Source organism: Piliocolobus tephrosceles, chromosome 6 (assembly GCF_002776525.5).
Source record: "Piliocolobus tephrosceles isolate RC106 chromosome 6, ASM277652v3, whole genome shotgun sequence".
Taxonomy (NCBI): domain Eukaryota; kingdom Metazoa; phylum Chordata; class Mammalia; order Primates; family Cercopithecidae; genus Piliocolobus; species Piliocolobus tephrosceles.
Window position 1 is genome coordinate 65,670,893 of NC_045439.1, and position 12,337 is coordinate 65,683,229.

The following is a 12,337-nucleotide window of genomic DNA, read 5'->3' on the forward strand; positions in this document are numbered from 1 at the left end:
GAGCTCGGCCCGCGCCGCAGTGACGGGAGCGGCCGTGTCGGCCAGACCCCGAGAGTCCGTGAGACCCCGGCCGGGGCCGCTCAGCTGCTCTCAGCCCCCGGGCCTCCCAGCCAGACTGGTTCTGAACCGATTTATCAGGGGGGTGCGGAGAGGGCGGGCGAAACGCCGGGAAATCCCCAGGCTGAGGAGGTGCGGGGGCGTTGCAGGAAGGGGGAAGGGAAAAGGCAGAAAACCTGGAGGATGAAAGCGAACTTCCAGGGGCGTCCCCAGCCTCCTGCAAAAGGGCAATTTGCTGATCGCCCACTTCCTCTCGGTTGTGGGATAGACAGAATCATCACTGAGTCAAGCTTCGGCTGCTTAGGGAGGTGGGAAAAGGCATTAGTTATAATAACCCGCCGGAAATTTTGAGAAGGAGAGCTACTGACTTGGGGGTTTCAGTCATCTGCGGCTGGCTTCCGCTGTCCCCTTAGGTGTGGGTGGTGATTTGCTTACTAATCAGATGGGAGCGGATTCTGAAAAGAACATTTATATTTGGGAATCAGCTCAGCATCAGACATTACGAATACTGCAGTTGGTCACATTTTAGTATGTCAAGGGCAGAAAGGGAGCCCAACAATCTTCATAATCCAGACCTGGTCTGTAAGGTCACCGGCACAGAAGCAGGGTCTAAAGCAGAAAAGAGGTGCGACTGGAAAGGAGGTTAGACAGGGCCCTGCGGGAATAGATCTGCCCGGAGCCCTCGCCTGGTTTTGCTTTAGACTCCGAGGAGACTCCCAGTGCTTCTCTCCCCGACCCTATATCCCCACTCCGCCCAGCCTGAAAAAGCCAGTAAGCAAAGTTAACTCTCTTTTCTAAAGAACCCTAAGTGAAATCTTGCTCTTCCTTTCTGCTACAATCCTGAAACCCTTTCGCTTCTCATTGTGAGTTCACCAGCACCTGGTCTTCGGACACTGCGCGCACCTTCGCTCTCAGCTCTGATCCTAGCTAGCCCAGACACCAGTCTGTGCCCAAAGGCAATGGAAGAGTAGGAAGTTGCAAAAAGGAAGCTGGCTAACAATTAGGGTTTCTTCTGCCCTACTTGGCAAAGGCCCATGCGGGTGGCCTCCATGGATAGGGAGCTCTTTCGTTTTGTTCCAAAAAGCTCTGCCAGGCTTTACCATTGCCCTGGAGGTGCACAGGCGCGCGTATACTCGAGCACAACCATGGGCTCACCCCAAAGGCGCACAGCTGCACCCACGGGTAAGAAAGACCCACACAGCTATCTCTGTCGGGGAAGAACCCGAGGAGTGAAGTGCTTTAGGTGGAAACTGCTCACATCTCCTTTCTTTCTTCTGCTCCCCTTCTCTGCCCCTGGTACTCCAATCCTGGGCTTAGGAATCCACTCAAGCCACGTCTGGCTGCTTTGTTTTCCAGAGTAGCGCAGCTCCGGGACTGCACTTCCAGCCCTGCAGCCTCCCTCCAGGACTGCGAGCGGCGCCAGATCCGGGACTTCGGGGTCTCCGCGGGAGCTTAGGAGGCTCAGGATTTGAGTTGGAGATCTGGAGAGCCAAACTCCGAGCCGCTGGGGGACTGCGCAGAAAGACCACAGAAATAAACCAGAGGGACACCGCAGACAGATGTACCAGAGGACCCCACTGAAGTCCAGGAGAATCTCCACCAAAGCCATCAGCGTTTTCCTTGTAGCTTTCTGTCCCTCGAAGTGGAAAATTGAGGTTTCTGAGAAGTCCACGGAGAGAGCCTGCAGCACACTGAAGCCACAGACTCCGGAGGCACAGGGAGAACTAATGCTTCCATCCTCCTTTCACTTTAAACTTGGTCACTTCTGGGACTTCACTGGAGGGCGGTGGAGTTGCACCAGCCTGGAGTACAGGCAGATCCCAGTGAGCACTTCCAAGTGCTTTTAGGACGTGGGGGTGACTCCTTTTCCTTCAGGATTGTCCTACTTGCCATCCTTTCCAGCCGAGCTGATAGGAACCAATGAAAGTCTAGGCGATAAGGATTTTCCGTTACCTCAGAGATCAAAGTGTAAAGTGTTGAATGAGAAACCCGAAGACCTTGCATCGCTGGACTGAATAACTTTTTGTTTTCTTCTTTATGTTGTCCAGATTGAGGTAGGGAGGGGACACAGTGAGCTAGCTGTAAGAAGTCAAGGGTTGGGAGAAAACAAAGTTCAAATACTATACTGGAATTTTGTGTGTGTGTTTCCGTTTTAGAAACTGTGGCGGAGGGGGGGCGGGGGTCAGCTTGAGAAAGATGAAATCAACGTTTCCTTAATGCTGGGAGTAATAATGCTTAACTTTTCATTGTTCTTTCATGTTCCAAGCCCTACCAGGCCCAGGAAAACACCTTCTTTCCGTTTCCTGTAGCCTTCCTGTGTATCATGCATTATATTTGAAAGTGCCTTCCTCTACTTTCCTCATTTTATCTCAAAAATCTCTGCTAAAACCAGATAACTTTCACTCTCCCGGTTCAGCATTTGCTCTTTTCTCTCCTACATAAGCTGATCAGAATTTGCAGAGAGAGGAAGAAGAAAGCTTCTATTTTGTTTCATGATTATTGCTAGAAAACGGCAAGACCTCGGAGAAACACCGGGATATTCTTTCCCAATGGATATCAGAGCTAGCAAAGTTTTTTGTTTGTTTGTTTGTTTTCTTTTTTCTTTAAATTTTATTCCCCAGCAGGTCAAAAACTAGGATGTTTGCAAAAAGAATTTCTAATTTGCTCATAAAACTATTGTTATTAACCACTCTGAGGTTGGCATAATTTTAAAAGTTCAAACAAGTTCCTTGTAGAATAGGGTTCCTTTAAACATTAACATTTAAAGAGAAGTAATTTTTTTCATAAATAGTTTAGATTTAACTCGTTACCTCTATGGAATATCTGCCTTATTTTGTTAATGTGTCCCCTAATTTACTCAGATGTCAAATCACTTTTAAGATAATGTCGATTTTCTTGTTCTCCCAGGTCATTTTTCTGAGGGCCAATGGTGATAAGTGTTGGTCTGCCTATTTTCCCGGAATAATCCACGATTTGGGGAAAGAAAGAGTATTTTGCTAATTTCAGGTAATTAATGGAGATGTGAATATTTTTCAGTTAAAGTGATGAACGGCGAAAGAGAACCTGAGTTTCTCTTTATATTGCTATTTAATATTTGAGTTTCTCTTTAAAGTAGTAAAAAAGTTATGATCTAGTTTTTTTAATGGCGTTAATTAGTTTGCACGAATTATGAATTTTATTTACATGGATTAAAGCATGTAGTAAGTTATCACTTTAATTCATTAATTTGTTTTATATATAACTGAAGAAGCTTATTGTAAATTGGAAATACCTTACCTTCAAATTTCCTGGGTGAGAATTTTTACTAATATAATGTAATATAATATAATAAGCTATCTGACAGTTCAAAACTGGAAGTTGGTATGAAGAAACAAGGAAATACAAGTTTCTGAAATGAAGGGATATCATTAAAAACAAATCTCAGTTAAACAGAATAAATTAAATCCAAACATTGAAGTTTTTTGTAAATCTACATAGTTCTGAAATATAAAAAGAAGTGTGCTTATATTAGGAGCATATTTCCAATGTTGCAACCGACCTTGAAGTCCTAGAATATAGTGTATTTTAGCAACTAGATCTCATCAAAAATATATTTCAGCTGACTTCAAAACAGAGTTGAAGACCCCAGCATATTTCTGGCATACATAGGTAAACAGATTTCTCATTGGAACAAAAAGAACCAAATGTATTTAGTATTTAATCTTCTTTTGAGTTACAGAAATGTTTTTTTCTTATTTTATCATTTCTTGATTTTTTAAACTTGATTTATATAAAACACATTTCCTTTCCTTTCTTTCTGTATCTCTGTCGTATATGTTAACCTTTATAGATCATAATAGTGAACTAAAAAGATCAAGGTCTGCTTGATGAAAACTGGAACTAGCACTGAGAACCCAATACATTACCGGACGGAAGTGGACATTTATTTTACTAAGAAAAATGGGTTTTGAACCTAATTTTTTAAAACAAAAATACAATGTGTTTTAGAGATTACATCCTAAATATAATCTCTCAGCAGAGATTTTTTGAGAGAGCTCAAAGGAAAGGAATTATTTCGGAGATAAGCATTGCTGTAGAGAAAGGACAATTCTTTTTTTTTTTTTTTTTTGAGACAGAGTCTCGCTTTGCAGCCCAGGCTGGAGTGCCCTGGCCGGATCTCAGCTCACTGCAAGCTTCCGCCTCCTGGGTTTACGCCATTCTCCTGCCTCAGCCTCCCGAGTAGCTGGGACTACAGGTGCCCGCCAGGTCGCCTGGCTAGTTTTTTGTATTTTTTTAGTAGAGACGGGGTTTCACTGTGTTAGCCAGGATGGTCTGGATCTCCTGACCTCGTGATCCGCCCGTCTCGGCCTCCCAAAGTGCTGGGATTACAGGCTTCAGCCACCGTGCCCGGCCAAAAGGACAATTCTTAATACTGAAAGTTAGAAGTAAATTTTATCTTTCATCTCCATTAATATTTTTTTCTTGCTTATTTGCTTACACCTTGATGTCAACTCCTCACATTTGTCTGCTGCTCCTACTTAGTTACCCAAGAGCCCCAAAATGCACCATGCTATTGAGGACTATCTAACCCAAAGAAGAATTCTATGCTATTACAATTCAATTTCTACTTCTCACCAAAACTCCCATTAAGGCATAGTAGACAGATCTAATTGAGCTTTTAATAAAAAATAAATTATATCAGACTAATTTAAGCTAAAGTATGAATGACTAGCAGCCTACATCAGGAATATGAAGCCAACTTAATTTATAAAAAGTAGACTTTCTAGCAAAGTGTGTTAATACATATGGAAAGCAGGGCCACCTCAATCATTCTTAGCTTGTATATCAAACTGAATGGTAAGCATGGTACTATATTTTATATTTTCTCTTTTTGTATTTTGATAATGCTGTTGAACAATTATTCACACCTAGCTTTAGCCTTTGAAAGAAATATTTTAAAATTTTATGTATGTGTATAGGTAGCATTTCAAAAAGATTTCCACTAAATAGTGAAACTATTTTCTAAAATAAATCTAGTCGTAAAGCAATTATCTTAAAAATAAAACATCAGAATAATTGTTGTCATGACTTGATTTAGGAGTACAGGTAGGCACACCAAATCATATTAGGTAGAAATAATAAGCTGTTTGAATGTGTATGGCATTCATTTTTTCAACTTACTTACGTTAAAAGCCTGATTAAGAACTGTTGTCATGCCAGACCCCTATTAACTCCAATAGGGATGACATGTGACGTCGTGTCTGAGAGGAAGAAGGAGAGACCCAGAGTCAGTGAATCAGACACAGAGTTTATTGAGGAGTTATATACAGTTCGGGCCAGGAGTGGTGGGCTGGACAGGAAAACTGCTACTGTATCCTGCATACAGGATATGTAGCATTTTCATTTAGGAATCTCTAGCTAGCAACCTACATTTTACCTGAAACAAACATCCTCAGTCCCCTTTATGGCCTGAGTTCCAAGGTATGGGCAAGGGGTTCAGAAGTCCCCCATAGTTAAGGAGTGAATCTCTAGGTTGGCCACTCCTGAATTTCTTAGGGCCGAACTCCAAACAAACCTTCTTCTTACACCACAGGGACCTTCTCAGCGTATGCTTGAGTTATTGCTATCAAGTGCATCTGCCGTACAATGACATAACAAAGATTTGGCTTTTTAGCTTTAGTTTTACAGGTTTTCTTTTTTTTTTTAACTTTTTTTTCTTTTACCTATTATGTATTTATTTATTCATTTATTCATTTATTGAGATGGATCTTTCACTCTGTCTCCCAGGCTGGAGTGCAGTGGCACCATCTCAGCTCACTGCAACCTCCGCCTCCCAGGGTCAAGCGATTCTCCTGCCTCAGCCTCCTGAGTAGCTGGGATTACAGGTGTGTGCCACCACACTCAGCTAACTTTCTGTATTTTTAGTAGAGACTGGACTTCACCATGTTGGCCAGGCTGGTCTTGAATTCCTGACCTCAGGTGATCCACCCTCCTTGGCCTCCCAAAGTGCTGGGATTACAGGCGTGAGCCACCGTGCCCAGCTTTTAACTTTTATTTTAAGTTCAGGAATATATGTGCAGGTTTGTCACATAGGTAAACTTGTGTCATGGGGTTTCATTGTACAGATTACTTCATAACCCAGGCATTGAGCTTAGTACCCATTAGTTATTTTTCCCGATCCTCTTCCTCCTCCCACCTTCCACTCTCCCAAAGGCTCCAGTGTATGTCGTTCCCCTCTATGTGTCCATGTGTTCTTATAATTTAGCTCCCACTTATAAGTGAGAACATGTGGTATTTGGTTTCCTGTTCCTGTATTGGTTTGCTACAGATAATGGCCTCCAGTGCCAAATTAGAAAACTGAATCTGTCTTCAAGGTTGAGGCATATTCAGCTTCTTAATTATTCATCTTGAAAATCTGTCTTGAATTTCAGGCAGGTGGCCACAAGTTGGCAGTAATGTGACACTCTCACATGATTGTAACCACATGGTTGGACTTTCTTACAAGCCCCCATAGATTTAGAAGGAAGAATTAATTTTAATTTATTTTATTAAAGATCTTTTTTATTAAAATAAATGATGTGTGGTAAGTTTTATTTACGTGAAGTCAGATAATTTCTTTTGGAGCAATCATTTTTAACAAATTTCTAAAACATGATTAGGTAATTTGCCTTTTAATCTCTTCACTGGTTCTTTTTCTTTTCCCCTTTAAATCACGGCATGTTTAGAGAGAAGACTGAGTTACTGTTTTTTTTTTTTTTTTTTTTTTTTTTTTTACTGATGTTTTGCTTCCATAATATTCCTGGTCCTGTAACTGACTGCAGTCTTTTGGCTAGCTTGATGTTAAAGTTCTTTTGGATTTATATCTCAGCTCTTAGTGACTGTGACTTCTGTAATGAAAGGGAATCCTTTCTGCGACTGGTTTGCATCAAACTTCTTTCTCCACAAAGGTCCTTTATTTCTCTGCTTGCAGTTTTGTTCATTCCATGTAAATTCTTTGAATGCCTTGTTATAGCCAATGCCCTGCACTAGGCACTGGAGAAAGAAGACTGACCATAATTTTCATGGCCTCTGTCCCTCATAATAGAGCTTACCATCTAGTAGAGGTTAATAGACCAACAAATTAGTTGTTACATTATGATCTTGCTTTTATTTTGCCAACTACAATTTGTTATCAAGCCCAAGTGTGTTCTTTTGTGAGACCTCTGGAACCACCTCCTATTAACTCCAATAATAGCTTCTCTATTGCACTTAGTTTCTGGTTTACTTCTCCCACATTCATTCTAACTGCCTTGGGAGATAGTCTGTGAAACATCTGTATGAAGTCTTTTACTGCAGTACCAGGTATAGCCCAGGGTATTACTAAACAAAGTTTTGGAATGAAACAAACCTGGGTTTGAGTCATGGTTCTGAGATTCACCGTGTTACTTGTATAAATCATTTAACTCACCTGAATCCTCAAGTTTTAATACATGTCAAATAGAAGGGAGAATATTTATATTTAGGGTTGATTGACAGTTATTAATGACTACCTGTATATAAACTACCCAGCAGAAGTAGGTAATCCATAGATAACATTTCTATTCCCTGTCATTAGTCTATCTCAAATCGTGTGTGAATGTCTAATTATCACATTAAAGTATAGTACCGATAACCCAGTTTCTCAAAATAAACTACTTTTTAATCCAGAAAATCTGCTCATAAAAACTTCCTGAGATAAAATCCTTAAGAAGACAACTAAAATATTCTACTGATGTTTTTATTTTCCCCTCATATTATATATATTATGTAATATATATTATCCATTATATATAATGCATATACCAAATTATGTATTCATTCAAACATGAAATTTAAGCGAAATTTTCAATATCCAACTTGTTCTCCTCAGACGCCATTTGTTCTCAACATGCTTTTTAGAAGTTTTGTACCAGCTGGACGCAGTGGCTCACGCCTGTAATCCCAGCACTTTGGGAGGCCGAGGCAGGCGGATGACGAGGTCAGGAGATCGAGACCATCCTGGCTAACACGATGAAACCCCGTCTCTACTAAAAATACAAAACTTAGCCAGGCGAGGTGGCAGGCGCCTGTAGTCCCAGCTACTCAGGAGGCTGAGGCAGGAGAATGGCGTGAACCCGGGAGGCAGAGCTTGCAGTGAGCCGAGATCGGGACACTACACTCCGGCCTGGGCAACAGAGCAAGACTCTTGTCTCAAAAAAAAAAAAAAAAAAAAAAAGAAGTTTTTACCTTAAATTATCTCCCCTTTAAAAGGGCTAGTTTTAGAATAAAGTAATCAAAGAAGTTTCCTTGGATTTTATACAGCTGGTCTTTGGCTTTCAGACTAGTTTATCTCTCTCTCTCTATATATATATATATGTATGTATACACAAAGTCCAAGTTTGTTCTTTTTTGAGACCTCTGCAACTACCTCCTATTTACATATACACACAAAGAATCTACATTATTAGGTGTTTAAAACTCATCAGAGGGAAAAATGTTACACTAATTGTTACAAATGTTAAGAAATTTGTTGAAAATAAAAGTAGGGTAATATGAAAATAATCATAGAAATATTAAATATAGATTTTAAATTATTTACCATCCATTTATTAAAATAATCATGAACGTTTATATTTATAGAAAATGTGATTAGTTTAATAGTTTTTAAACTGCATTACATTGCTATGCAGTATTTTTCCACTTTATTTAAAGTAAATGTGTCTATTGTCAACATTAAACTATTCATTTAATAAATTATTAATTTGAGCTATAACTATTATATATTTAATTTCTGCTTGGATGTGCAAAAACAGAAATTATTGTTTTATTTTGTGTTTAGCTTGGCATGTTTTAACATTTTGTAATATTGTAACATTAGAACATTTTAAAACCAAAAAATATATTGTTGAAAAATTAACGTGACACCGATTATGGGAACTTATTATATATTTTACAATAGTGTTATTGTCAACAGAATTTATGAAATAAAAGAAATCGCATGAAAAATCATTGTGAAAAATTATATGGCATTGTAGTCTTTTCTATATTTTTTTCACATTTGTGTGTCCAGCATCAATTACAGTTACCTTTTATAATTTTACAAATTTGAGGATTTGCTACATTTTCTTGTTGAATATTTTCAAGATTATTTTGTTTTTTAATACTAAATAATGTAGCCAAAAGTGTAAAAATATTAGCATTACATTTATTCATTCATTCATTTTCATAACAGTATGCTTTAGGATTAGGTACCTCCTGATATAGACTTCATTTACTAAGATATATTATCACTCTCCAGTTTTCTTTCGTATTAAAAAGTTCAACATATGTAGAACAGAACAAAATGGAGAAAGCAAAGAATAAAGGTAAACTCTAAGTTAATAGTCATTCAGTAATATGTAAACAATTCTCTGTATGTTATCTAGAAATGCTTTTTTAAAACTTAAACACTCTATTTTCAGAAACTTTGTTTTATATTCCACAGAGACATTTATTTTATATTTTTAATAATATAAGATGAGGGTAAATGAATGATTTCTTAAAAAGTAGTCATGTGTAAAACATGCACATACCCGCAGGCACATATGATGGATCTTTATAACACACTAAGGTTTTATTTTTCAATTTGGTAAATGGTGAGATGCAGTTTCAAATCTTAACTTTTTCTAACATGTGAAAATGCTCATAATGTAAAAACTAAAAAATTTACTAATTTTGAAATAGACCCTTATGTGAGGCAGTGAACTAAAATAAGGCAGTTTCTTTTTCTACCGACCTCATCTTGGAAACTTTGACTGGATTCAGTAGTACTACACTTCCTCATTCATTTAGAAAATTGCCAGTGAGCTATGAGATGGATTCCTCGACCTCTTCAACTCATTTCTGCTTTTTGTGTTCTGTCTTTATAATACGCAACTAAGTTCTCTTTCTTGCTTTTCTTATTTAAACACTTCTGAGTTATCCTTGGTAAGAGGATTCTTACTCGACATGTTATTAAAAGTGTTTCTAAATGTGTTGCAAAACTGCCCTGAGCTTCTAGTCTCTACTTAAGTATGGGGTAGCCTTACAGGAGCAGTCACGGAGCAGCCGCACCGCTGGAGCTGTAACACCGCCTCCTCAGTAAAGCTGTTTTCTTCTGCCTCTGGCTTGCCCTTGAATTCTTTCTTGGGCAAAGTCAAGAACCCTGGCTGGCTTAGCCCCACTTCAGGGCTTGCCTGCCCTGCATCAAAATGACTCTTCTTGGAACTGGAGAATTAGGAAAGTACCTCTTTGAATAGTTAGGAAAGAAGCTTCTGGAAAATGCTGCACAGAACACTCCAGTTGAAACTTACAGTGAAATTTTAAATGTCAAAGAAGAAAAACAATATGTGTAGAGTGGCCATGCCTACACTAGTTTATGTAAATGTGAAAACATTCTTTCTAAAAATATGCAAGGTGATATTATACTCAAAGAGCAAATGCTTAGTTCAAGTGGCAACTACTCTGAAAGCTAATATTGCTTTCCCTGAAAATATTTTTCTGTTTTTTGATATATATAAAGTCTTGGACACTTTGTTGATTGAAAATCTCTTCCACTGGGGCTCATTTGCTTTATTTTCTTTCTTTTTTTTTTTTTCGCCCAGGCTGGAGTGCAGTGGCGTGATCTGTGCTCACTGCAAGCTCCACCTCCCGGGTTCACGCCATTCTTCTGCCTCAGCCTCCCGAGTAGCTGGGACTACAGGCGCCGGCCACCACGCCTGGTTAACTTTTTGTATTTTTAGTAGAGACGGGTGTTCACCGTGTTAGCCAGCATGGTCTCCATCTCCTAACCTCGTGATCCGCCCTCCTCGGCCTCCCAGAGTGCTGGGATTCCTGGCATGAGTCACCGCGCCTTTATTTGTTTTTGTTTTTCGCCTTTAGTGCAATGCATCTACACCATGATATACACTAAGAAGTAAAAGCTCAGATTGAAAGGCAACATTGATGAGTGCAGTCCATAAACAAAAGGCCAGATTTGAACAAAGTTGTTAAACTTTGGAAAAGAAAATGAGTGAATATCATCCGCAAGGTACTGAAGTGTATCTGTGGTTTCAGCTATAACCCAGTCTGCAAATTCAGAGTTTCACATTCTATGTAGATCACATTTGTAAAAGGTGATAAGTTTTTTCAAATGTAGTCAGTACAAAGAATCCTTAAATTTATGTTTTGTCTTTTCAAATTTAGTATTTATTATTTCATATCTTAAGTGTCACAATGCATAAGATAATGTGCCAGGCTTTTTTTTTAACCATTTGTTTTGTGATATCAAACACCTGCCTAAATTTCTCCTCTTCGATTTTAATATTAACTAGAGCCATATGTTTATATACATAAAATTTACATGGAACCTATTGTTCAATAGGGGTAGATCATATTTATTTTAAAATATGTTTTTGTTTTATTTGTCCTAAGCTAATAACTGTGAAATAAGTGAAACAGAATACCCGACTTTAAGAAACTGAAATCGAAGACAATCGGAAGTCTTTTAAATTTAACAATCATGATAAAAAGGCAACTGATGATTCCCTGTTCTGATTCTGTTTCAGGCTTCATAAGCATGGACTAATGATGAAACAATCTTGGTACACAATCTATTAAACTTAACTCCAACTGAATAAGTACTTTATCAAATCTGACATTTAATTGTACTATATCTCTGATTTAGTCAAAATTATAATGACACAATTCACATTTACTCTTATTTTCACATACAGCCCCTGTGATTTATATTTGTTACTATAATGAAAATGTTTTGTTGATATTTACAGTCTGAGAAGATGAAAAGTAGTTTATGAATATATTTTTAATTCAAATTTTAGATTCCTTTATTGGAATAAAACAAAATATTTGCTGTTTACAAGATTGTTTCTGTGTCATGAACATTATCTCCCTCCAAGCCATATTTCCGGAATTACTGTCCTACCTAATTTAATCTTAGCTGTCACAGTCAGACAGAAAGAAAGTGTGGGACACTTTTCTTGCATCTGTAGTGGAAACCTTAACAGCATCCAGTAACTGCTCCAGATCTGTCAGATAAATACATGATTAACTGCATTTTTGTTTATGCTAATACAAAAAGTAATATATGCCTTTAAACATTAATATGAATGCATACAGGTCAGTAATAATTACTTTACAAACTACTCCATTTATTCATATCTGGAAATGCTTGAATTTCCCAAGAATAAAAACTTAAAGTTAGAAAAGGATTTTTAGATCAGGTATTTCAACTACTATTTTTAAGTTTAATAAAACAAAAACAAAACAAAACAAAACTGATGTCCAA

General features: G+C 38.2%; 1 non-coding gene across 1 annotated transcript; it reads right to left on the minus strand.

Annotated features, from left to right (window-relative positions):
* Positions 1-11,963: 11,963 nt before the first annotated feature.
* On the minus strand, positions 11,964-12,094 carry LOC111549535. The gene has a single exon (XR_002733765.1). It is a non-coding gene; the product is annotated as a small nucleolar RNA SNORA31 (small nucleolar RNA).
* Between the last annotated feature and the right edge of the window lie 243 nt (positions 12,095-12,337).